The sequence below is a fragment of the Lynx canadensis genome, chromosome E3, assembly GCF_007474595.2.
Source record: "Lynx canadensis isolate LIC74 chromosome E3, mLynCan4.pri.v2, whole genome shotgun sequence".
Classification (NCBI taxonomy): domain Eukaryota; kingdom Metazoa; phylum Chordata; class Mammalia; order Carnivora; family Felidae; genus Lynx; species Lynx canadensis.
Window position 1 is genome coordinate 22978810 of NC_044318.1, and position 24164 is coordinate 23002973.

General features: G+C 46.6%; 4 long non-coding RNA genes across 5 annotated transcripts; 2 read left to right on the forward strand and 2 right to left on the reverse strand.

The window, feature by feature from the left end:
• Nucleotides 1-7394: 7394 nt before the first annotated feature.
• On the reverse strand, nt 7395-17241 carry LOC115504569. Of its 2 annotated transcripts, XR_003965717.1 has the most exons (3): nt 17153-17241; nt 11858-11934; nt 7506-9833 (listed from the first exon to the last, which is right to left on the reverse strand). It is a non-coding gene; the product is annotated as an uncharacterized LOC115504569 (long non-coding RNA). The 2 variants fall into 2 exon arrangements; XR_003965716.1 differs by lacking the exon at nt 17153-17241 and having other exon boundaries at nt 7395-9833; nt 11858-12756.
• On the forward strand, nt 16013-18054 carry LOC115504571. Its single transcript, XR_003965719.1, has 2 exons — nt 16013-16275; nt 17459-18054. It is a non-coding gene; the product is annotated as an uncharacterized LOC115504571 (long non-coding RNA).
• Nucleotides 16285-17339, forward strand: LOC115504573. The gene is made up of 2 exons (XR_003965720.1): nt 16285-16320; nt 17229-17339. It is a non-coding gene; the product is annotated as an uncharacterized LOC115504573 (long non-coding RNA).
• A 1662-nt stretch (nt 18055-19716) lies between the features above and the next one.
• On the reverse strand, nt 19717-22058 carry LOC116737822. The gene is made up of 2 exons (XR_004343058.1): nt 20905-22058; nt 19717-19785 (listed from the first exon to the last, which is right to left on the reverse strand). It is a non-coding gene; the product is annotated as an uncharacterized LOC116737822 (long non-coding RNA).
• Nucleotides 22059-24164: the final 2106 nt, after the last annotated feature.

A 24164-nucleotide genomic window follows, 5' to 3' on the forward strand; every position in this document is an offset into this window, starting at 1 on the left:
TCTCTAAGATATAAATAAATATTAAAAAAAATTTTTTTTTCATCATTCATGTGGTTTTTGTCATTTTAAAATACTGATTAGGAAATCACGGAAGGCATGTGAGCAATTAGTACACCTGAGGAGGCTGATGGTTTGCATTTGTTAGGAAATTGCTGAATTAAGTTAAAACGGACACATCCCCAGGCTTGCTCCCAAGTGACTGGGTCCGTGGTCAAGATTCACTTCATCCACCATTGCTATATGACGTTGAATAAGAGAATGCACGAATGAAACAAGGTGAACAGAGCAGGGTGAACACCCACAATGTGTGAAAACAAAGCAGAATTCAGGGGCGCCTACGTGGCTCAGTCGGTTAAGCGGCCGACTTCGGCTCAGGTCACGATCTCACAGTTCGTGAGTTTGAGCCCCGCGTCGGGCTCTGTGCTGACGGTTCAGAGCCTGGAGCCTGTTTCAGATCCTGTGTCTCCCTCTCCCTCTATCTCTGCCCTGCTCGCGCCCTCTCTCTCTCTCTCTCAAAAATAAACAAACGCTAAAAAAAATAAGATAAATTTGAAAAAGAAAGCAAGCAGAATTCATTTTCCCCAGTCCTGGTATCCTGCAAGCAAAGACAGATTCCCAGGACTTACAGAAGCCAGATGAGGCCAGCTACCATTATGTCCACTCACCAGGACTGAAGACCGAGTCTGAGGAATGCCCCCAGTTACACAGAGGGAAGGAAGAAAACTCAACCGAGAACCACCTCTACGGGAATGTGGCCTGGAGCATGAAGGGGTGAGAAAGTCAACCAAGGTAAGATCTAGCCGTAGATCTGTCCATAATTATGTGACACGGGGCAAAGCCTTTACTGCTCCCATCCGTAATGGAATTTAAAAATAAAATGAGATGAAAAAAATAAAATCAATAAACTTAAAATGAAATAAGCGGGGCGCCTGGGTGGCGCAGTCGGTTGGGCGTCCGACTTCAGCCAGGTCACAATCTCGCGGTCCGTGAGTTCGAGCCCCGCGTCAGGCTCTGGGCTGATGGCTCAGAGCCTGGAGCCTGTTTCTGATTCTGTGTCTCCCTCTCTCTCTGCCCCTCCCCCGTTCATGCTCTGTCTCTCTCTGTCCCAAAAATAAAAATAAACGTTGGAAAAAGAAAAAAAAAAAATTAAAAAAAAAAAAAAAATGAAATAAGCAATGAAATTAGCCACCACGTATTCAGTCACGTGCCCCCCGCTACACATCATCTCATGAACTCCCATAATAGTCCAGAGAAGTTCTCCCTTTATAAACAAAGCCCTGGCGGGGGCACCGGGGTGGTTCAGTTACTTGAGCGTCCATCCAACCCTTATTTCGGCTCAAGTCATGATCTCACAGTTCGTGGGATCAAGCCCCGCGTCAGGCTCCAGGCTGCCAGCGCAGAGCCTGCTTGGGATTCTCTCCACCCACCCCCACCCCCACCCCCACCCCCACCCCGCTCCTTCCCTGCTCATGCTCTCTCTCAAAATAAGTAGAGAACTTTAAAAACAAATCGAAAACAAAAACAAGGACCTGGGGCTCAGAAAGATCCAAATCACAGCTAATAACCTGCTCAGCAGCCGGGCAATCCTGAAAACGCTCCTGTACAAATTAACTCGCTTACTCCTCACTACACCCTGTTAACGTCGGGACTGTTATTATTCTCATTTTCCTGATAAAGAGACAGCACGGAGAGGTTATGAAACTTGTCCAGGTCACGCAGCTAGGCAATCTACCTCCAGAGCATGGACTCCCAACCACCCTACAATTCTGCCTAAGGGCACCCGGCCAATCATAAGAGCCAGGGCCAGGACTCGGACCCACGCTGAATAATTCCAAAGCTCTAAAACAGAACCCTTCCCACCACATCAGAAGAGAAAAACAGGCAACCAGCGGGCCAAACTCGGGGATCTTACAAATTAGGAATTTTACATTAAAATTCTACACTGTAGCTTCTCCTGAAAAATTGGGGGTTCTCAACTCCAGGCTCCCATGTCCACGTGGGAACAACGAGGTGGCACTGAGCAGGGGTGAACTGTGGTTCACCAGAGTCCCCAGCACTCCTGTCTGCCTTACACCTGGCCAACTTCCTCCACTGCATCACCTGCCTGCCTCGGAAGGAATCAGGGTTCGCTACCCTGACACCCATATGTTAGCCAAAATTCCTTCCATCGCGATCTATGACTCGATAATTAATACAACGGTAAAATGTGAACTTTACAAAGTTTTTGTAAAGGCCAAGAGAGAAGTTCCAAAAACCCTGGCTGCGAGTTTGCAGGAAGTTAAGAAATCAGGAACGCTGGGAATTGCTAGAATCGATTTAAAAAGGAGATGTGTGTGTGGCCAGAGGCGGAAGGAAAAGAGTGAGTGGAAATTTATACTGAGGTTGCTCAGAGAGGGTTAGCCACCACGTGAACGCATACAGCACGCAAAGGTCTTGAGCTTCCTTTTACCTGTGCGTAGTTTATGAACATAGCTGTCTCAAAACCGTTAGCTGCCCACTTGAGAAGGTTGGCCGACTGCTCCGGAGTCATGTAAACCAGCACGCGTTCCGTTATCAGCAGTGTTGGCAATCTTCAGAGAAGAAAAAAGGCACATAAGTATGTATTCATCAAATCGGGACTCTAACGGCAGCCACGGATAGTGCTGGCAGGGCAGGAAAACCCTGGGGTGCACACCGCAGGAAGAGGAGAAGCCCCGGATAGCACGTCAACTATCAGGGCGGTAAGAGGTGGAGAGCCCCGTTGTGACCCAAAGTTTCAGACCGTAACAACGTGAGCACTGAGCAAGGTTTTGTCTGGCTTGCTCCAAATTCTCCCCCGGCATGCCCGCACGTGGTGACGAGGTGGCCCTGCAGACCCCTTGCTCCGAGGTAGTCTAGTTCCCTTCCCCTGGAATCTGGGTTAGGCCTGTAACTTGCTGTGGCCAATACAACAGTAGCAAACACGACGCAAGTGGAAGCTGAAAATCACTTGCACGTTGGCCCTTGCCCTCTTGCTCGGAAGCCTGAACCAGTGTGGCAATGAACCCAAGCTGGCTTGCTATCGGAGGGGAGGCCCTGTGCGTGAGAATGAGGCATCCGCATAGGAGGGAACCCCAGGGGATCTCAGCTACAGGAGTGAACCCCAGGGGACCTCAGCTGCAGCCGGCTCCAGTGGAAGAACCACCCAGCTAAGCCCAGTCCAAATGGTCAACTCACACAATCCCGAGCAACTTGTGAACTGCTCTGAATTGTGAGTTGTTCGAGACCGCTGAGGCTGCAGAGATTTTGGTACACGTCAAAAGCTGACTGATAAAATGCAGAAATACTGCTGTCCCTTTAACAGAATCTAATTCTTCTTACACAGACTTTTATCATCAAGAATTAAAAACAACACGAACAGTCTTCAGCAAATGACACACTAGTATGCGGTCTGAGTTACCAGACCCGAAGTAACGAACAAATTACGAAACAGGAAAAGCAATAAACTCCTACAGAAATCTCTAAAAGCTTTACATGTTGGAAGGGAACGCAGGCAGCCCTAAATTACGTGAGCTCTGCTGATTTATTCCTGCTCCTTCTGACTCCTTTACTGGATCCTCCTCCTCCTCTGCCCCTTTACGCTGCTGTTCCTCATGGCTGGTTGCTAGTTTTCTCACAAAGCAAGTAGGTTATTTTTGCCTATTTTTATTGGCGGGGAATTTCAAAACAAGTAAATTGTCTGAACTGAAAATACCCAAGAAATTTGCTGAAAAGAACATCGTGTACGCTAGTGTCAGAATGTAACCCATGCAGTTAGACTCAGTGCCTGGACTCATGATCGCTAGAGAGAAAGGCTGCCCACAAATGCTGCTGGCTTTGACCTGACAGTCCCAACTATCCACTGTTACTGTTTATCAGGATTTCCTTTTTTTTTTTTTTCTTTTTTTGACAAGGAAATGTTGTATAACTCAAGTGACTTAAAAATATACATCCAGGGGTGCCCTGGTGGCTCAGTCGGTTAAGCATCCAACTTCAGCTCAAGTCATAATCTCACGGTCCATGGGTTCGAGCCCCACATCGGGCTCTGTGCTCACCGCTCAGAGCCTGGAGCCTGCTTCGGATTCTGTGTCTCCCTTTCTCTCTGCTCCTCCCCGGCTCGTGCTCGCGCTTGCTCTCAAAAATAAACAAACACTAAAAGAAATTAAAAATATATATCCAGGTGTGCCTGGGTACCTCAGTCAGTTGAGCATCTGACTCTTGATTTCGGCTCAGGTCACGATCCCAGGGTTATGGGATTGAGCCCTGTGTTGCGCTCCATGCTGAGCATGCAGCCTGCTTGGGATCTTATCTCTCTCTCGTTTCTTCTACCCCTCTCCCTGACTTGCACATGCTCTCTTTCTCTCTCTCTAAAATAAAAATATATGTATGTGTATATAAATACACACACACATATGTATGTATATATCTACAAATGCTCTCTGGACCCAACCGGGTCATGGTACAAAGAATGAGAGAACTAAATCCAGAGGATAGACAATGAAGTCCAAGTTGCAGATGAAGTTGAAAATCAGAAAGAAAAACATTAAAAGGAAGTTTAAAGTAAGCATTTTTTTTTAACCTAAGTCTAAAACCCCAGATTATATCAATAGGAACGATTAGAAAAAATGAGTGAGTGGGGAAAAAAGTTTCAAAACCTCAATAGGTTGGTAATTAGAGAAAAACAGTTCCAAAAACGTTTTTATTTATTTAAAAAAAATTTTTAAATGTTTATTTATTTTTGAGAGACAGAGCACAAGCAGGGGAGGGGCAGAGAGAGAGGGAGACACAGGATCTGAAGCAGGTTCCAGGCCTCCAGGCTCCAAGCTGTCAGCACAGAGCCTGATGCAGGGCTCGAACCCACGAACCATGAGATCATGAACTGAGCTGAAGTCGGATGCTTAACTGACTGAGCTACCCAGGTGCCCCTCCAAAAACCTGTTTAATGCAAAAGGCACCGACTATTACATACGGTATTACCACATGGGGGGAAGCCAGGTGGAGAAGGCTACGTGGGAATTTCCTGTACAATTTTTGCAACTTTTCTTTACAAATTTGAAGTATTTGAAAATGAAAAGTCAAACACGTTTACAGTGTATTTTTAAGAGGCAGCCTTCGCCAATATTAAAAACAGGATTAATACTTTTCAGAAGAGAAGTCTAAGCGAAGCAAAAACAGCCCACGGAGGAAAACACAGCACAAATGAACCCCAGAGAATTATGGATGTAATTCTAATACTTGTGATAGCCGCTGTTCCTTATCCGTTTTGTAGATCTCCATAAGTGAGGCAACCTTGCCTATCAAGAGCTCCCCTGATTAATTTTTTTTTAAGTGTATTTACTTATTTTGAGAGAGACAGAGGGCAAGCAGGGGAGGAGCAGAGAGAGAGGGAGGGAGAATCCCAGCAGGCTCTGTCAGCACAGAGCCCAATGTGGGGCTCAATCTCATGAACCATGAGATCACGACCTGAGCCGAAATCAGAAGTTGGATGCTTAACCAACTGAGCCACGCAGGCATCCCAAGAGCTCTCCTGATTTGTAAGTGATTATTTCCCTGGCTATGTAGTACATTTGCCCAAATGGTGTGTTTCTACGTTCGCAGCGGGTTGCTGCTGGTTACCACTGCAACTGTAATAATCTACAGATTATAGCTTATGCGCCAATTTCCGTTCAACTGCTTTCACACGCATACTTAATATAATCTCCAAGCTGTCAGCGCAAAGCCTGACATGGGGCTCGATCTCCCTAACCGTGAGATCATGACCTGAGCGGAAATCAAGAGTTGGACACTTAACCAACTGAGCCACCCAGGCGCCCTGCGGTTGTAGGTTTCTATACATATAATTATCTTCTCTCAAACTTTATGGTATTAGGCATCGGTATGTTATAAAAGCAATACACGTGATTCTGATGTGAAAACAGGAGAAACAGTCCTTCTCAAAAACTTAGAAAACCTCCCTCATAGCAATGAAGTGATAAACATTTCAGAATTAAAAACGGAACACGGGTCTCATGCTGCACTTTCAGCTGACCTCATTTCGCATTCGCATGAAATCACAAACGCGTAAGAGGTTAAAAAAATATCTCACTGTGGATTCATGTTGCATTTCTTTAGCTTCTCTTCGAGTTCAGGTAAATCTCGGAGATCTGCTCCAATAATGGCATATCTCTTTGAATCCAGCAGGTGTCCATCTGGAAAGCCAAGAAGAGATTATCATTTCAACAGAAATTCATCCAGAGATGATCATTTCAATGGATTTTTTTTTCAAAATTAAATTATTTTTTCTCCAATACAGAAATACATGTCCCACTGCAAAAAGGAAAAAAAAAACAAAATCAGGAAGGAGGAGGGTGGAATGAACGAAAATCACATCTTCCAACTAGTAATGTTTTGGTATAGAACATTCCAGTCTTTTTCCTATACATACAACATAAACTCATACACACATCATAAGCACATTTTCTGTCACACAAATACATACACACACATCACACAGGAAAAAGAAAACAGGGCCAATTCTTCTTTTGAAAACTGCTTTTCCTACTTAACAGTAATATCAATGACATCATCGTCTGTAATGATTTCCCAGCATTCCATCAGTGGATAAAACAACTTACTCAGCCAAGCCCTCACGATTAGGCCTGTGGTATCTCCAAATTTTCTCCATCTGAGGCACTGCGATGAGCATCTTTGTATAGACCTCATGAAGCACCTGTCCAGTTAAGTAGGTCTCTAGGAGTAGAATTAGGAGGTCAAAGGGTAACCTATTTAAGTATTGGTACCGATCGGCTGGCCACTCTCTAAATGTCGTGCCAATTTGTGAGATACTATGTTTAAAAGAAAATAGCTTCTAAAGTATTTACAAACACCATGATAACATTTCCTTGAAAATACTCCCACAGAGATCGGACAGCATGGTTTCTATAGTGGTTCTCGAGCTTTGGCAGTCATCAGAATCACCTGGCGGGCTTGTTAAAACAGACTGATGGCTTCTACCCCCCGAGTTTCTGATGTAGCAGATCTTCCAGAAGTAGACATTTTGTCAAATTCTTTCAAAAGCTAGACATCTGTATTTCCAACAAATGCTCTGCAGTGGTGATGTCACTAGTCCAGGACTACACTTTTAGAACCACTGGTACGGATGAAATTGGCCACAGTTAAAAGTTCAGTGATGGGTACATGGAGGTTCATTTACTTACTTATTTTGAGAGATGGCGGGGGGGGGGGGGGGGGGGGGAGCGGGGGAAGGGTGGAGAAAGAGGGAGAGAAAGAATCCCAAGCAGGCTCTGTGCTAATAGCACAGAGTCCAGTGCAGGGCTCAAACTCATGAACTGTGAGATCCTGACCTGAGCCCAAATCAAGACTTGGCCATTTGACTGACTGAGCCACCCAGACGTCCCCCTTGATTTACTCATTGGGACTGACTTTTCATTGTGTGCCCATTTATATACTTTTAAGTTTCACCTCATGCATATTTCAGCTTTAAGAAATGATCAATTTCAAGATGCGTATTTTTTCTCAGTTTCACGTTTCTGAAATGAGGATGCATCAGTCAATAACGTTTCGGTTTAACTTATCAGCACCTTTTCTTTCCTGACGGTAAATAAATAGTGCGATTCTTGCAATCACAGCCTCAAACGTTTAATGAAATAGGGCAGTTTTTCAATGAAAATGTGTCAGTGTTATCATCGCCTATCACTTTTCTCAAATTTTCACTCACATTTGTATTTTCATTAATTTTTATTTCAACTGTCCCTCTCCCAGTATGATGGCAAGATCAAAAACTATCAAGGCCAGGACTAGAAAATTTGCCTACACAAGACACAAACCCAGAGTTAAAAACCAAGTGACAGGCTAGGAAAGAAATCTGCCAATCAACAGTTGACGAGGGATTTATATCAAAGAACATTGCTTTATGTTGTAAAGGATTCCTATAAATTGAAAAGAAAATGAAACAATGCAACTGGAAACTATATGAGCAAAGGAAATTTACAAAGAAATCCCACAGGCCAACAGAAGGAAGGAAGGGTACTCCGTTTCACCAGCACGTTCAAAGTTATAAAAAATTTAAAACAAACAAAAAAAGTTACAAAAAATTTTTTAATTCATAGATTTGGCAGGCTGGCAGGAATTTTTTAAAATGGTAGTAGCCAGTGTTAGTGAGGGTGTAGAGAAAGAGAACCCTCATCTACTCTAGTGAAAATACAAATTAGTCGAAAGGGTCTTGAAGCACGGCTTGGCAGTAGCTATTAGAATTCATAAGGTACAATTTTTTGAACTGGCAATTCCTGCAAACATGCACATATAACTAGGCTTTCTACAAAACTGTTTCACAGGAAACCATAAAGAAGGCGGCAATCTAAAGGACCATCAGTCGCAAATACGTTAAGTAAAATGGAATTTCCATGCAGAGGAGTACTACGAAGTCACCAGAAATAACGAGGTAGATCTAATATGGCAACATGAAGACAGCCGTGATTCACTAGGATGCACGAAGAACAAGTTTCAAAACAGTACGTGTAAATGATTCACTTTACTAAAATTATACATAAAACTGTATTTATTTATTTATAGAAGTATAGATTCACTCTTTCAACAAACACATGTTGATCTACATCATATATATTTATTTATTCAATATATGCATACATTCCTTCAACAAAAATTTACTGAACCTTTAGCGGGCCGGGCACAGGATTCTATTTACGTGTGTATTTTCTTACGCGTGATATTTATCTGCCTGTAGGGACACTGTCCATCCACAGGAGAAAACACCCTGCACAGTGGTTATCGTGGTGGGGGGAGAGATTACGCAGGGTCTTTACTTTCTACTTGACCTGTTTCTACACTGATGGGTCAAAGGCAATGCAAAGTGCTAACCCTTTCATTACAGCTAATCCTTCTGAGGCAAATATTAACCAAATACACAGAAAAGTATGACGGCTACGATGTAGAGAAAGCAGATGTGCCAGCCAATGGCAAAGCCTGAGGAGGTTCTACTTAAAATTTGTACGAGGGACACAAAGGATGGAGGAGATATTAGTTTCTGTGGGAGTCTGTTCACTAGGAGCGTGACGAGGGCACTGTGCTGGTGTAGAGGCCTGTCTAGTTGCCTGACGTTTCCTGTGTTATCTGTGCCCACCATCTAAGGCCATCCTCTCTGAGCATGTTTTCTGACCTGAATTATTAATAAGCCCCTTGAACTTCTCTGTCAGACACACACTGAACACAATGGAACATTCTGGAAGAGTGTTTGTGATCTTAGTTTTAAAGGCTTAGAAGGGAGGAAAGAGTTGTTGGAAACACTCATACTGAAAACTTACGGGGAAAAACTGAGCCCCGGGGCCAAGGACCTAACCTAACGTGAAGCGGCTCAGGTACGAGACAACAGTGGTGGGGATGTGCATTCCCTCTCAGTGAAGCAGCCATGTAGGAGTCAGGGTCTGAGGCTGCCGGACTGGATTTTTCCAAGGAAAGATTTTCGGGAAAAAGCTCCTATATTTGAAATGTTTGCAACTCACTGAAATGTTTTTAAAAAGATTTAACATTGGGACCTATGGACATCTAAGAGGGGCCATACAAAAAATTGTTTCAAGTTCCTTTACAGTAAATGTGATGCAGAAGTATACACTCTGTGACGTCATGTGCACACAAGCGCAGACTCAGACGTGCGCGCGCGCGCACACACACACACACACACACACCATCTTTAAAAAGAAAGGGGAAGAAAAGCAGAGAGGTAGCCCGTACTGTATTACTTAGGTTAAGGGTACTTGCCAATTTGCAGTGTGTCCTCTGAATGTAATTCTATAATGGGTTGTAATAAGAAAGGCTTGTATCTATGGGAAGATGGGAAAGAGAGAGAAATGAGTCAAGTAGCTTAGTTAGTGAAAAAACGCAAACACCCACTACCGAAATGGCCAATAGGTACCGCTACTGCTCAAAGCAAGGGCGACTCCAGAGGGCCTGCTGCTTAATCACGTCTGACCCTAGGCACACACATGAAAAATTCAGTGGGTCAGCTGTCAGAGTAGGTCAGTAAGCGTTACACTCCGAACCTGACGTCAAGTCACAAACTGATCATGAAACACTCAAGACATAGAAATCGCCAGATAGGCTAGCGATATGTTTCCAAACGTTCCAGTGTTTTCCAAGCCATCTCTCGTTTCCTGCTTCTGCTCACTCAATTAAAAATTTTAACCATTATTAATCACAGAGAACTAAACAAACCGATTCCTACTCAGACCTGACGTTCAGTAACATTTGTGTGATGACTCTGCTCTCCTCCAGAATGTGCAAAAAATTAGACAGCAGAGAGCCGATTTCCGTATCGCAACCACCATACACACATCTTTCACCCCAGAAACCTCCTCTAGGCTTAAGTGAGAGCCCACCTGCTCTTATTTGACTTGGTGTCCTAACAAGCTAGGTCGTATTCTGTGGCTGCACAGCGTCAGATGCCATAGCGCATCTCAAATGCACACTACGTGGGGCGCCTGGGTGGTCAGTCGGTTGAGCATCCAACTTCGTTCGGCTCAGGTCATGATCTCGCACACAGCTCGTGAGGTTGAGCCCTGCGTTGAGCTCCGTGCTGACAGCTCAGAGCCTGGAGCTTGCTTCGGATTCTGTGTCTCCCTGTCTCTGTGCCCCTCCCCAGCTTGCACTCTGTCTCCCTCTCTCAAAAATAAATAAATATTAAAAAACATTTTTTTTAGATAAAATGCACATTCCGTGTAATATAATCTTGTATTTGGAAAAGGGGAAAACTTGTTTCCATAGGGTAAGTTAGAAAAAAAAAAACTTGAAAACTATTTCTAGCTTGTGGGAATTACACATCTTTTAAGGACAAGGTGAAAGTTTTAATGTTTACTAAAAATTTTTTTCAATGTAAGACTTAAGATTTTGTTTAAATGACTAATTTAAAAAGAAGGGGAAGAAGTATATGTTAAAAACCACTGAGAAAATCTGACCTTGGGCTTGAGGTCAGGGTTTAAATTTCAGCTGTACCCCTTTGTCAACAGGTAACCTTATGGAAATTAGCTTAACTTCTTTGAGCTTTGGTTTCCTCAACTGCTAATAAAAGCATGTCATTCCTGAGTCGCCTCTGAGGGCTGAATGAGATCATCTGAGTGAAGCATTTCACACGGTGCTCCAAAAGCTCTCAGCAAAGATTTACAAACTCGTCATCTATAACTGCAGAATTCTTAAAACATGGACTCAGGGTGGCCCCCATACTATCTCATATATAGTAAATGGCCAATTTGGCCTCCCATTATTCATTCAAACGCTATTTACTACACATCTGCTCTGAGCCAGGCCCCTTTCTATGCTCTGGAGATACAGAAGTAGCCGGAGCACACATAAAAATTCAGATTATCGGAGCGCCTGGTTGGCTCAGTCGGTTAAGTGTCCAACTTTGGCTCAGGCCATGATCTGACGGTTCATGAGTTCGAGCCCCACATCGGACTCTGTGCTGACAGCTCGGAGCCTGGGCCCTGCTTTGGATTCTGTCTCTCTCTCTCTCTCTCTGTGCCTCTCCCCCACTCATACTCTGTCTCCCTCTCTCTCTCTCAAAAATAAATAAAACATTAAAACACTTTTTTAAATTTCAGATTAAACCACTATAGGTCATTTCTATTAAGTGTTCAGAGAATTACGTTAACGGACAGAAGAGTTGCAAGGGAGGGGACATTTCATTTTGAAGACAGTTTGGAATGGGGATCTTGGGGCCAGAAGGAAAGTGGGAAGGGGGTGAAAGGGAAGAGTCCCCTAAAATGAGGTGTCTGGCGTTCAGACCGGCCACCTCCTGAACGCTGCCCCTGAATCCTACCGGGCTCTCTCATCTGGTCAAAGCCATACTCACTTGATGCTGCGCAGCTTTCTCGTGACTCTCATGGGAAAGTCCACTTCACAATATTTACTTGGGAGAAGATCTTCGTCCTGAGGAAAAACACGCAGTAAGCTTTAGAATTATGTATTCACTCCTACATTTACTGACCACCTTCACGTACCGAGCGAGTACTAGGCCCCGAAGAGCATCAGGGCACTTAAGGGTTTGACATCCAGGAACGATACGGGCAGAGACGTATTTTCCAGCTTACTGTGGTCTCCACGTGGGGAATGGATGGAAGGCAGGAGTCAGGGGTTCAAGCTGTCCAGGGAAGAAGTCACGGGGAGCCTGAACTGGGGGAGCAGGGCCTGGGATGGAGGTGGGGGTATGTGGAGGCGCTGGGGGAGTAGGACCTGACAGAATTTTCTAAAAAGCAGATCGAGATGAATCAGAGAGGGTCAGGACACCAATGCTGACCAGCATTTGAGGGATAAAATGGAACAAAACAGCAAAAATCCCGAAACATCGCACACAGTGGGGATGAGTACTCTTTTGTGACACGTTTACTTTCTTCTGTGAGGGGAGGATACAGCGGGTGGTAAAGGGCAGGTGCTCTGGAGCAGGGGACGGGGGTTCGAATCCCAGCTCCACCGCCTGTCTGCTGCGAGGCCCCAAAGTCACTCCACTCCCTGGGCCAAGTTTCCCTCCTCTGCGAAGCAGAGACAGGGACAGCACCTCACGGGGTTGTGAGGAGTAATGAGGAAATAAGTACACACAAGGGACACTCAGAACAGGGCCTGCCTTAGTAAGTGCCACGTGTGTGCCTTTATCATTGACTGTCACGGGGACAGGGCGCCGAGGTGGCTCCGTCGGTTAAGTGTCTGACATTGGCTCAGGTCATGATCTCACGGCTCGTGAGTTTGAGCCCCACGTAGGGGCCAGGGCCCGCTTTGGATCTTCTGTCCCCTTCTCTCTCTGCCCTTCCCCCACCGGTTCTCTCTCTCAAGTTAGATAACTAAACTTAAAAACCTTGTTGATTGGGGCGCCTGGGTGGCGCAGTCGGTTAAGCGTCCGACTTCAGCCAGGTCACGATCTCACGGTCCGTGAGTTCGAGCCCCGCGTCAGGCTCTGGGCTGATGGCTCGGAGCCTGGAGCCTGTTTCCGATTCTGTGTCTCCCTCTCTCTCTGCCCCTCCCCCGTTCATGCTCTGTCTCTGTCTGTCCCAAAATAAATAAAAACGTTGAAAAAAAAAATTAAAAAAAAAAAAACCTTGTTGACATGGGTACTTAGAATTAGGTCTTGGCCTGGGGTGTACATTTATCTTTACTGAGGGCTGCAGTAAAAAAGCGTGGCAGACGCGCGCGCGCACGCACACACACACACACACACACACGACCCTGCTCCCCCTTCTGCATCCCCAGCCTGGTCTCCCCTTGGCCCCCTGGCCATCCTAGCACATTCTCTGTCACGTCCAACCAATCCCTCAGCCCCGATGCGTATTCACGAACGCATTCTCTCCTCCTCAGCTCGCCAACTGCACACTCTGTAAGGACACCGCTGTCTGGACTCTCAGCGACACCCTGCGTGTTGCCTGCAGCAGCTCCCGATGCCCCTGAGGCTTGGGGAAAGAAACAAGGCGCTCCACAACCTGGTGACCTGCCCGGCGCCCCCCCAAAGCGCTCTTCTAACGCCTCCGTATCCACCTGTACTTACATTCCACAAGTTCAGAGCCGCTTACTTAAAGTGGAAAGAAAGACCAAGAAAAAGACAATGGTTGGTGCCCAGAACCCGGTGGTGGGCCTCACAGGTGTGGGCCGGGATTAAGGAAGAGCTGGGGTGAGGATGACACCCCTCTTTCTGACTTGAGCAACTGCGCAGAACACCATTTACGTGCACAGTAACGAGCGATGGACAGCAGGGACAGAGAGGGAGCCGGCCCCCCAAGACAGCATGATGGCAGGGCGGGGGGGGGGGGGGGCTGCAATCACAAGCAAGCATTTTCCAGTAGGAGGTGACCCTAAGGGCAAGTGTCAGAACTGTGAGAGCCAGCTACCCCTCAGCCCTTGGAAAGTCTCAGGGGATCTGGTCTGGGGGACAAAGGGGGAGGGAGGAAGGGGGAGACAGGAAGACAGAGACAAAGACAGTCTCCTGACCCATCAGAAGAGACACGCTCACCGATCTCAACCGTTCTCTCTCGGTGCTGCCGCGCTCCCCTGCCCGTGTGTAGGGCAGGGCCGGGTAAAAAGCTGTCCGAAGATATTTGGAGGAAACGTTTAGAGCGTACCAGAAGATGACTTTTGCTAGGAAATTCCAGAACACCCTCTAAGGATTTCGCTCACACGATATGAAGTTAAGGACACGCTAAAATTCAAGAAGGCCTGGAGAACAAAAGCAAATGAAGGACAGCATACGATCCTATAGCTCGTCTAGGACTTCTGACTTTCTAAAGAGCTTTCCCACTCATCAGCTACTTGCCCTCTTAAGAATGCCGATTAAGGGGTCACCATGGAGGGAAAGCTTCCAAAAGGCACACCTGGAGCTTTTAAGGAACAGACATCTTCTTTCTTGCCTTTGGGAAAGGGGCAACAAATGGCTGTGGGACATGAGGCTTCAACTTTTTATTCTGGGATTCCCTGAGCCCTTCCGACACTCCACTCGCCAGTAGCTCGCACGTCACAGGAGGCATGGAAGGCAACCAGGACCGTGCCTAGCTACCGGAGGGCAGCCGGGGACAACCGTGAGGAAGAGTATCCCGTAGGCTCGAAGGAGATCCAACGTGGCCGACCGCTGCACAGGCTGCCATATTGAGACTGACCCCCTGCGTCCTTGATCCTCTGGCCGTGTGGAAATAGGATTCAAGAGACACCAAGAAGCTGAGGTCCCTTAAAGGGTTTCACTCACCCTTTATTCTTTGTCTGGGGTTGTACTGGCTTTCCTGCACCCTACTCTCACCCGCTGCTTGAAGGTGGGAGCCTTCAACTGTCCCAGTGGTCTTGGGGCCTGACGTCATACAGAACGAGCTCACACACCAGCGGCAGCCAAAAGCCTGTGACCCACAGCCAAGCCTCTGCTGGTGCAGCCAGGGGACCCTCCCAGGTGGAAGGTGCACGAGACAACAAGACTGGCCGACGGGATTTCCCCTCCTCTTTTACAGAAGCACATAGAGCTCAAAAACAGGGCTCAGCGAACGTGCTGTAAACAGCCAGTACTCTAGCCTTTGCAGGCCAGACGGTCTCTGCTGTGACTTCTGCACTCTGCTGCCGTAGGGCTAAAGCAGCCATAGGGAAGATGGAAGGAACTGGGAGTTGGCTGTGTCGCAGTAAAACTTTATTTACCAACACAGGTGGCAGCCTAAGTTTGGCCCGTTCAGCTCCTGCTCCAAAGAACAAACAAGCATCATTTTTCTAAAAAGGAACTCAGATTTTTTTAAAACCCTTTAGACTAATGTCATTATCAAACAAAACGAAAAAACTCCACCAAATTTTTCAGACCCTGCACTATTCTCCTTCCTCACTGCTGACAGATAACCTTTTTCTTGGAAGGGGCACATGAGCTTCAGTGTACCTTGCTCAGAAATAAAAATCTCAGATTTAGTAACAATTAACCCACCTACACGGCGGGGGGAGAAATCGAACCACGGGACCACGTTGAAAAGGGTGTCAAGCCCAAAGGAGGAGTTTCTCCCGTGGCTTCTGTTCACACTGCACACATTCTGCCACTGCATTCTCTTCCAGTTCCTTCCACCACACCGTGGTCTCTGAGGCCCAGAGGCACTGCCGACCTATAGCAAAGAGCCCCCCCCCCGACCCCCCCGAGCAGCCGCAGGGCTCTCTGGAGAGAACAAGGAGGGAATCTGGACGTGGACGAACTGCAGTCCGTCGTTTGTTCCACGCTCCAGTGCCACTGGCTGTCCGACCTGGGGACGGCACAAGCTCTCGGAGCCCGCCTTGCCCCATCTGGGTAACCACCCCCCCCCCCACCTGCAGAGCTCTCATGTTCATTCCCGAGGTCATGGATGTGCACGCACTTCAGAAACGTTAGCTATCTTATCCTGAATGAAGAATGCAGAGGCAACCGGTTAATACTAAGGCTGTGCTGAGGCCACTGATTTCTCGCCTCAGTGAGAGAGAGGCTGGGGGGCACCGATGACCAAAGACCTCATCGGGTGAGCTGATGAGGGACAAAATACACACTCAGGTCTCATTAGGCCCACACACTCTAGTTTATCTTGGTGTACTTCTACAAGAATCTGGGGAAATGCACGTACCCACGACTGCCACATGACCGACCTGACAGAAGAACCAAGAGAGATCTGTACAAACCTACAAAAAAGAAAACGCAATCAGTGAGATCGTTGTAGAGAAAAGGTTTGGTGCTACAATTCCAGCCCGGAATCAAAGACCAGGCCTGTGGTCCTGATTCTGCCACTAACTGGACCCATTTCCTCTTCTGTGAGTGAATGTAATTATACCTGCCTTTGAACCCTAACGAAGGAGGTGAGGGACCAAATCCGAGAATGGAGGGGCACCTGGATGGCTCAGGCAGTTGGGCTCTGACTCTGGATTTCGGCTTGGGTCACGGTCTCGTGCTCTGTGGGATAGGCCCCGCATCTAAGCCCCACTTAGGATTCTCTCTCTCTCTCTCTCTCTCTCTCTCTTTCTCTCTCTCCAAATGAACAAATAAACTTAAAAGGGCTTTGTGTCATGCTACCATCACCCAGCCTTGCAAATCTCCAAGCTATGCTGAAGACACCGTCACGACGACAGTAAAGTCTTTTGTTGTCGTCAAAACGGCAAATGCATGGGCCCCTGGTCTCAGCTACTCCACTGGCAGGGCTCTTGCACACACGCAGAGAATGTATACAAGGATTCTGATCAAAAGCCCTGTTTGTAACAGCAGGAGCTCAGAAGCAAGGCACATATCTAGGGCCCTGGTGACATCACGTACGTGGCTGACAGTGGTGGCACAGCGGGTGCAAGCAGATGGGGACAGGGACGCGAGACAGGCAGTCACCGCATTCCTTTTGAATAGATTTCTAGCATTTAAAAAAATGTCTATTGACTTATTTTGAGAGAGAGATGGGGGAAGGGCAGAGAGAGAGGGAGAGTGAGAGAGTGACAGAATCCCAAGCAGCCTCTGTGCCGTCAGCACAGAGCCCAATGCGGGGCCTGAACCCACAAACCGAGAGATCATGACCTGAACTGCAGTCAAGGGTCGGGTGCTCAACCGACAGAGTCACCAAGGCGCCCCTGACATTTTTGAACCCTGTGGGAACCTTCACAAAAGTAAACAATTCGGGAAACAAGGGGGCGGTATTTTTTAATTTACCTTGAGTCTCCAGAAGGGTTAGGGTCATCCCAGCCCCAAGATTTAGAATCTGACAGGGACATTCTGTCTTCCGTAGAAATGCCTTTATAAGCTGACTGACGCCGTGGACGCGAGCAACATATCCTGAGAGAGAGACAGAGACAAGCCATGACTCAGTGATGATGGAAATAAGCCTTGCAAAGTTCACACCAGGAGGACAAAACACAACCCTTCTGCCCTTCTTCAGGGGTAGCGGTTTAGGTTACCCATAGACCTTAGGGGAGAAGTAATGACTTTAACATTCTCTTCCTTTTTTTTTTTTTAAAGGCATTTGAACCAAAAGAAGCACAATCTATCCAATGGTTGGATCAACTACCTTAAGGAAAACGCAACGCCCCCTAATTCTACATATGAAAGAAAAATATTTTACATCAAAACATGGGATCTAAATGTCCCTCTTAGAAATGTGTCTTTTCGTGGCTAAGTGAGAGCTACTCTGAATTCTGCTGAAACTCAAAATTGGGAGACCGTCTGGAAAGTATTCTGGGGTCAGGAAATGGGGCAGATAAATGTCAAAGCAAAGACAGCCATATTTCTTACCGTGCTCCCTTCATCTCCATCCTGTGCGGGTTAGAGCCTCGATGTTTGTAAAACATCCCAGGCGGGGTTGGGCGGGGTGCGGTGCACAGGCAAATGGTGCCTAATAAACTGACTTGGGAAGCTCTGGCGTGGGAAGCTGGAACAGAGGAGACAAGAAATAAAAGAGGGTGAAAGGAAGATAAAATTGATCTGTGTTCTAAACCCTTCTGCTTACAGTATTACTATTTTAAGAACAAAATTTGAGTGGCATTTAGACACTTACTGCAATTTGACATAGGGATTTCATGTCTATGGATTCTACTAGTAAATAATTTGAGCTTGTCTTTTTACATGTCTCTTTTGGGGCGCCTGGGTGGCTCAGTCGGTTGAGCGTTCGACTTCGACTCAGGTCATGATCTCACAGGCTGTGAGTTCGAGCCCCCTGTCGGGCTCTGTGCTGACAGCTTGGAGCCTGGAGCCTGCTTCGGATTCTGTGTCTCCCTCTCTCTCTGACCCTCCCCTGTTCATGCTCTGTCTCTCTCTCTCTCTGTCTCAAAAATAAATAAACGTTACATGTCTCTTCCATTTTACTTTTCTAGTAAATCCTTTTTACCGTGGGTTACAGAGTTATCACCCACAACGGACTGGACATTGGAAAAATTTTAAAAATGCTCCCCACACGCTGTTTGGGAAGCGCTCTCCTACTATGGGGCCCTAGTCTAGCGATGCCAACCCAGGGAGAGAAAGAAGGAAGGCCGGAGGGCTGACCTGCTGCCCAGGGCCCCCAGCACCCAGGGCACCATGGTGGGGCCCTGCCTCTGCCTCATTTGTTAGGAAAGTGTCCTCAAGAGTGCGGGAGGGAGGCTTAAGGCCTCTTAGCCAGGCCTCGTCCAATCTTACTGATGCCTAGTTTCACCCTCAGCTCAAAGTAAGTACCATGTCCTTATTCTCAGGAAGCACCACTTTAAAATTTCTTTGCATTTCTCATTGAAACTACCCATAGGATCCGTCTTTAGGGCCAAGATGCCCTGCACCCACAAGAACTATGGTCATTTGGCCAATTTCTCAATCTGGCTGAGACTAAGTCACCCTCCTGTCTCAAATCCTTTCACTGCCTTGATAGAAATGACTTGTACAGCCTAACACGGTTACTATCACTTTGACAAGGCCAAAAAAAGTCATTCGTTCCATGAACAGTTCACAGTAAAAGACATATAAATGGCTCTTCAACATATAAAAATGATCTTGGGGCACCTGGGTGGCTCAGTGGGCTAAGCAAGTGTCCGACTCCTGATTTCAGCTCAGGTCATGATCTCACAGTTCAAGGGTTTGAGCCCCACATCGGGCTCTGTGCTGACAGCATGGAGCCTGCTTGAGATTCTCTTTTCTCCCTCTCTCTCTCTCTCTGTCCCTCCCTGCTTGCAAGCAAGTGAACTCTCGCTCGCTCTCTCTCTCTCAAAATAAACATTTAAAAAAGATATTAAAAAAATAATCATAATGATCTTCAACTTCACCCCAAAATAAGAGGAATCTAAAATAAAATTACTGTAAGACACCATGTTTCATGGATCAGATTAACACAGATGAAAAGTTTCATAATGCACTGTGTTGGTGAGGATGTTGGGAAATAAGCACTTTCATATACTACCGGAGAGAAGGAACACTGGAACTCTCATGTTAAGAATGAATCCCTATGTTACACTGCTGGCTTTGCAATGGAGAAGGGGTCATCTTCCATGGAATGTAGGTGGTTTCTAGAAGGTAGACAAGAAAAGGAAATAGACTCTCCCCTATGGTCTCCAAAAGAAACGGCCCTGATGACACTTTGATGTTAGCCTAGTAAGACCCATGTTTGACTTCTGACCTTCAGAACTGTAAGATAATAAATTTGTATTGTGTAAAAAAAAGAAAAACGAATGAATCCCTAAAACGCCAGGCCTCTCTGCTGATGAGGGAATAGTGAGAAGGGAGGGGGTCACTTGCTTCTGTTAATTTCGGGGGCCTTCCTCTCCTTAGACAGTCTTACCAAATGCTGGATGTAAGGGTCATGCCAGTAGCCAAGGCTCACTGCAAACCTGGAAGGGATAAAAAGGAGGCAGGTGAGTAGACGTCAGTAGATTCAGGTTCTCGGGAACCAGGTCAAGGAGGAAAACCATCTACTTCACAAGGCCAACACGCTCCCAGTTAGCACTCCGTTACAAATGTAAACAGACTCAGCCATCCGCCGAGGTGCTCACTTACACTCCTCTCACCCTTCCCACGGCGGCCATGTGTCACCTCTCTTTATTCTGACAGCTAATTCCTTTCCCAGGACCCTGGAGAGCATATAACCTCACCTCGTACCTCACCCAGAAGACGTGCAACCGTTTATTCACTCGGCAGACTCGCTGGCCAGAACTATTCAGACAACTCTACTCAACCAGAAGTTCTGGGTCCACAGGAAAGATCTAGAATTGTTTTGTCAAACTCGATAATGACTCCCTAAGTATTTCCCCCAGCTCTGTCATTTCACGTCCCTTAAGGAGTAAAAGGGAAAACCAGGAACAAACAAACAGAACAGCTACAACCTAGAAAATTTTGCCATTGTAGCTTACCCTCTCTGGCATGCACTACAGCCTGGAAAATGCTACAGTAACCTAACCTCTCCCCAGGCCACACGACAGGGAATCAAAGCTCTAGTGTTCTAAGCCAGGGATCTGAAACCCCAACGACCACTTAAGGTCTTCTGGCAACCATGAGTGGAACCAGCCTTAGGACAAGGACATGTAATGGAAGAAACCTGGATCCTTAAGGCAGAGCCACTGTGGGCCTGCACCCCGCTCTACCTCTCCACAGACATTTTGAGAGTTTCCAAATGTCTTCATCGCTTAAACCAAACGGAGTCAGGCTTCTGTTACCTGCTACACCCTGAAGCATCCTAAGTGATATCCTGAGTGTATGAGCTCATTTCCGTGTTTCTTGATGAACAAGCGGAGAGGGGAAGGGGTGAGTGACTGTTACCCAGCTAGAGTCTGAGCTCCCAGAGGCAGATATGATATCTTCTCTTCACGTCCACTGACAAGGCTTACCGCTGCCTTGACTGTGGTCGGTGCTAATCCTGTACAAACCTATCCCCCCCAGTCTGTCTCATGTCCACGTTCACACATACACACACACACACACACACACACACACACACATAAGGAAGCACATACTTTTGGCTTCTCGAGGCAGCAAGTCAGCACGGAAATGCACAAAGTACTCATTAAGGGATGCGATTCGCTACGGGCCCAGACTGTCCAAGTTTTCCAAGGGTGAACAGGCTCAGCTGTCTAAAACGGTGCTTTTCAAACGATGAATTAGGACCCATCCGTATAATAAAATCAGTGTAGTAGTTTGCAAGTCTCCATCTGTGAAAATGCAGTCGAATAGAGTGAAATAGACAATATCAGTATGCATTCCACACTGTAAGAGTTAAGACGGTTTTGTGAAGCTTTTGTTGAGGTGGGTGTTCGGGGTAAAATGCAATGAAAAGTCTGTTCTCCGAACAACCAAAATCGACTCTGAAACACAGAGAACAAGGTGGCGGTTGCCAGAGGGGGCGGGGGGATGGACAGAATAGGCAAAGAGGGCTTAAGAGGTACAAACTTCCAGTCATATAAGTAACGCACAAAGACGAAAAGTGGAATATAGGGAATCCAGTCGATAATACTGTTATAACAGTACGGTGACAGATGTGACGACACCTAACCGTGATGAGTGCTGAGTGATATGTAGATTTGTCAAATCACTCTGTTGCACGCCTGAAATTAATGTCACATTGTATGTCGACTATACTTCAATAAGTAAAAAAAGAGAGAAGATGCTGTTCTCACTGTTGGCGGATTTGAGGAGCCCCGGCCTCAAAGGAATCACCTAGTGCCATCTAGTGGTAAAGGCCGTATCTGCAGTCCAACAACCACAGACTAGTGATGCGAACATCAAACATGGACCTAAGGGTTGGAGGCGGCCTTGGAACTGACCTGGTCAACCCTGACATCCGACGCCAGAATCCTTCAACGACACCAAGCCACTGCCTGACTATGCACCACAAAGAAGGCACTCACTCCAATGCCCAGCAGCCCTACCTGCTGAAAAGCTGATCGAGTCGCCCCCCTCCGCAAGCTCTGCGTTGGACTTACTACCGCCCTCCTCTGGATGACAAGGAGCAGTTTCCCCTCCTCTCAACCGTATCCTCCGTCAAGTTAATACTATTGATTCCGTCAAGCCATCTTTGGTGAGTGTCTGCTAAGTGCCAGCCATTGGGGATACAGTAGTGAACCAGACACGAAGAGAAGGAAGGGCTTGTGACAGATGAAGGACAACAGCATGGAGGATGGATGGACCTACGTTAGAGAATGTGAGAGGGAAAGCCTCTCTGAAAAGGGAATGGGCTGAGTTGGGTCCTTACAGAACTGGAGAAAGCTGTGCAAAAGGTGTTCTAGACAGGAGGAAGAGCAGACAGAAATGCTCTGGACAGGAACCGCCTTGGAATATTCCAGTAACAGAAAGTCGGTAGGGAGGCTGGAGAACAGCGGAGAAACAGGAGAAACTAGAGAGGCGGGTGGTGGGAGCCAGGGAGAGACCTCTGCAGCCACGTGCAGCGGCCCCAAACCACAGCGAGGTGCACAAACGTAACAGGTGGGGACAGAACACAAACGTATCCGGTCACGAGTCCTTACGACTCCCACTTCCTAATGTTTCCAACATGCGTCTCCTTCCGGTCTCCAGATCTAGAAGACTGCCAGTGGTTTCCGGGAGGAAAAGGATGTCACTGATCTGCCCTTCAGAGTGGCTAACATGACAAGATTTACAGAGCACTGCTAAGAAGAGTAAGGGTCAAAGAACTAGCGGGCACTGCTGATGGGGAGTTCCAAAGGGAGATGGGCAACCTGTTTCAGAGCTCAGAATTCTGTCACCCCTGGGAGCCCAGCTGAACATGGTGGATCCACACAAGGAAACACTAACCGGTCATCTCAGACATGAACTAGAAGGATCAGACATGCCAAGATGTTCAAGACACCGTGAAGGGAAAAATGTTAGGCCAAAAACCTATGTAGCCAACGTGCCTGTGAACACGTGTATGTGCGTATCTACAGACGAGTACTAGGGAACTGGCGATTTCTGGTGTGTGTGTGTGTGTGTGTGTGTGTGTTTTAATTTATCTCTATGTCTTAAACTTTTTCTCCATGAACTATATGCCATATTTCATCTAAGACATTATCAATTATAAGACTAAAAAAAGAAAGAAGAAACACTGCCAGTTAGTTAGCTTAATGTTTTTCTTATTGCTTACAATTTTAATTTTGTGCTTGTTGGAAAAAGCCCGTTTACTTGTTTGTTTAATTAGTTTTCAAGTAGGCTCTGTGTGCAACTTGGGGCTTGAACTCACAACCACATCCAGAGTTGCATGCTCTGTTGACCGCCAGACGCTCCTGCAAAAGCCCTTTTGTGCTTATTTAAACGGATTGAAAGGGAATGGATGAATGCAATAAGAGGGTTAAGGCTTCCCTTTTGGGGTATCTGTGAGTTTCCACACAATATTGACCTTCGGGCCGCCAAGGGCATTGGCAAGGCTGCATCCCCAAGAGATCACCATCATCCTCTCCAAGATTTCCTTCCACGCTACCGACCCTCCGGTGCAGGTTTTGTTACTGAGCCTTTCTCGATCTCATCAGGAGGTATCAATGGATGGTTCTCCAACAGCATCAGGATTTGTGCTCCTTCTGCAAATGGCCCTTAAAAGGCACGTGGCCAGAAGCACCCAAGAGCTGACGGTGTAGTCCTCCGGCCATGCCGCAAGCAACAATGACCACATCCACTTGCACAGGTAATGACAACTCTAGCACGGCTTGGCAGTGACCGCGGGACACATCGAGAATAAATCACAGCTGACGGCAAAGACGTAAGAACGTGTGTCACAGCATGGATCAAATACAGTATTGCCTTCACCACATGAGCAACAGTAAGCTTAGATATCATAAGCAAACATAAGAGGCAAATATTAAGCGATGAAAAGTACCTGTGACATCACAGAGTAACATCCTTAAAATATAAAGAACTTATGAATCAGTAAGGAAAAAATTCCTAATATCCCAGAAGAAAGGCCAAAAATGGGCAGTTCACCGAAGAGCCAAGTGATCACTGAATATACAAAATAAAGAAACCCAAAAATGCAAAATGAAAGCAGAAACAGCAAGCAGTAAATCTGCTATCAAATCAGCAACAAAACCGTTTAATAGAACCCGGCTTTGGTGAGGATGAGAAAGAGGGTCACTGCCATGCCACGAGGCACTTCGGCTGCTGGTACTCAAAGCTGAAGAGTTATATTTACGCGATGACCAAGCAATCCCACTTCTAGGATTTTACCCTAAGGAAATACTCAAGAATGAACACAAAAAGGTTTCGGTAAGAACACTGAACCTGGGGTTACGCT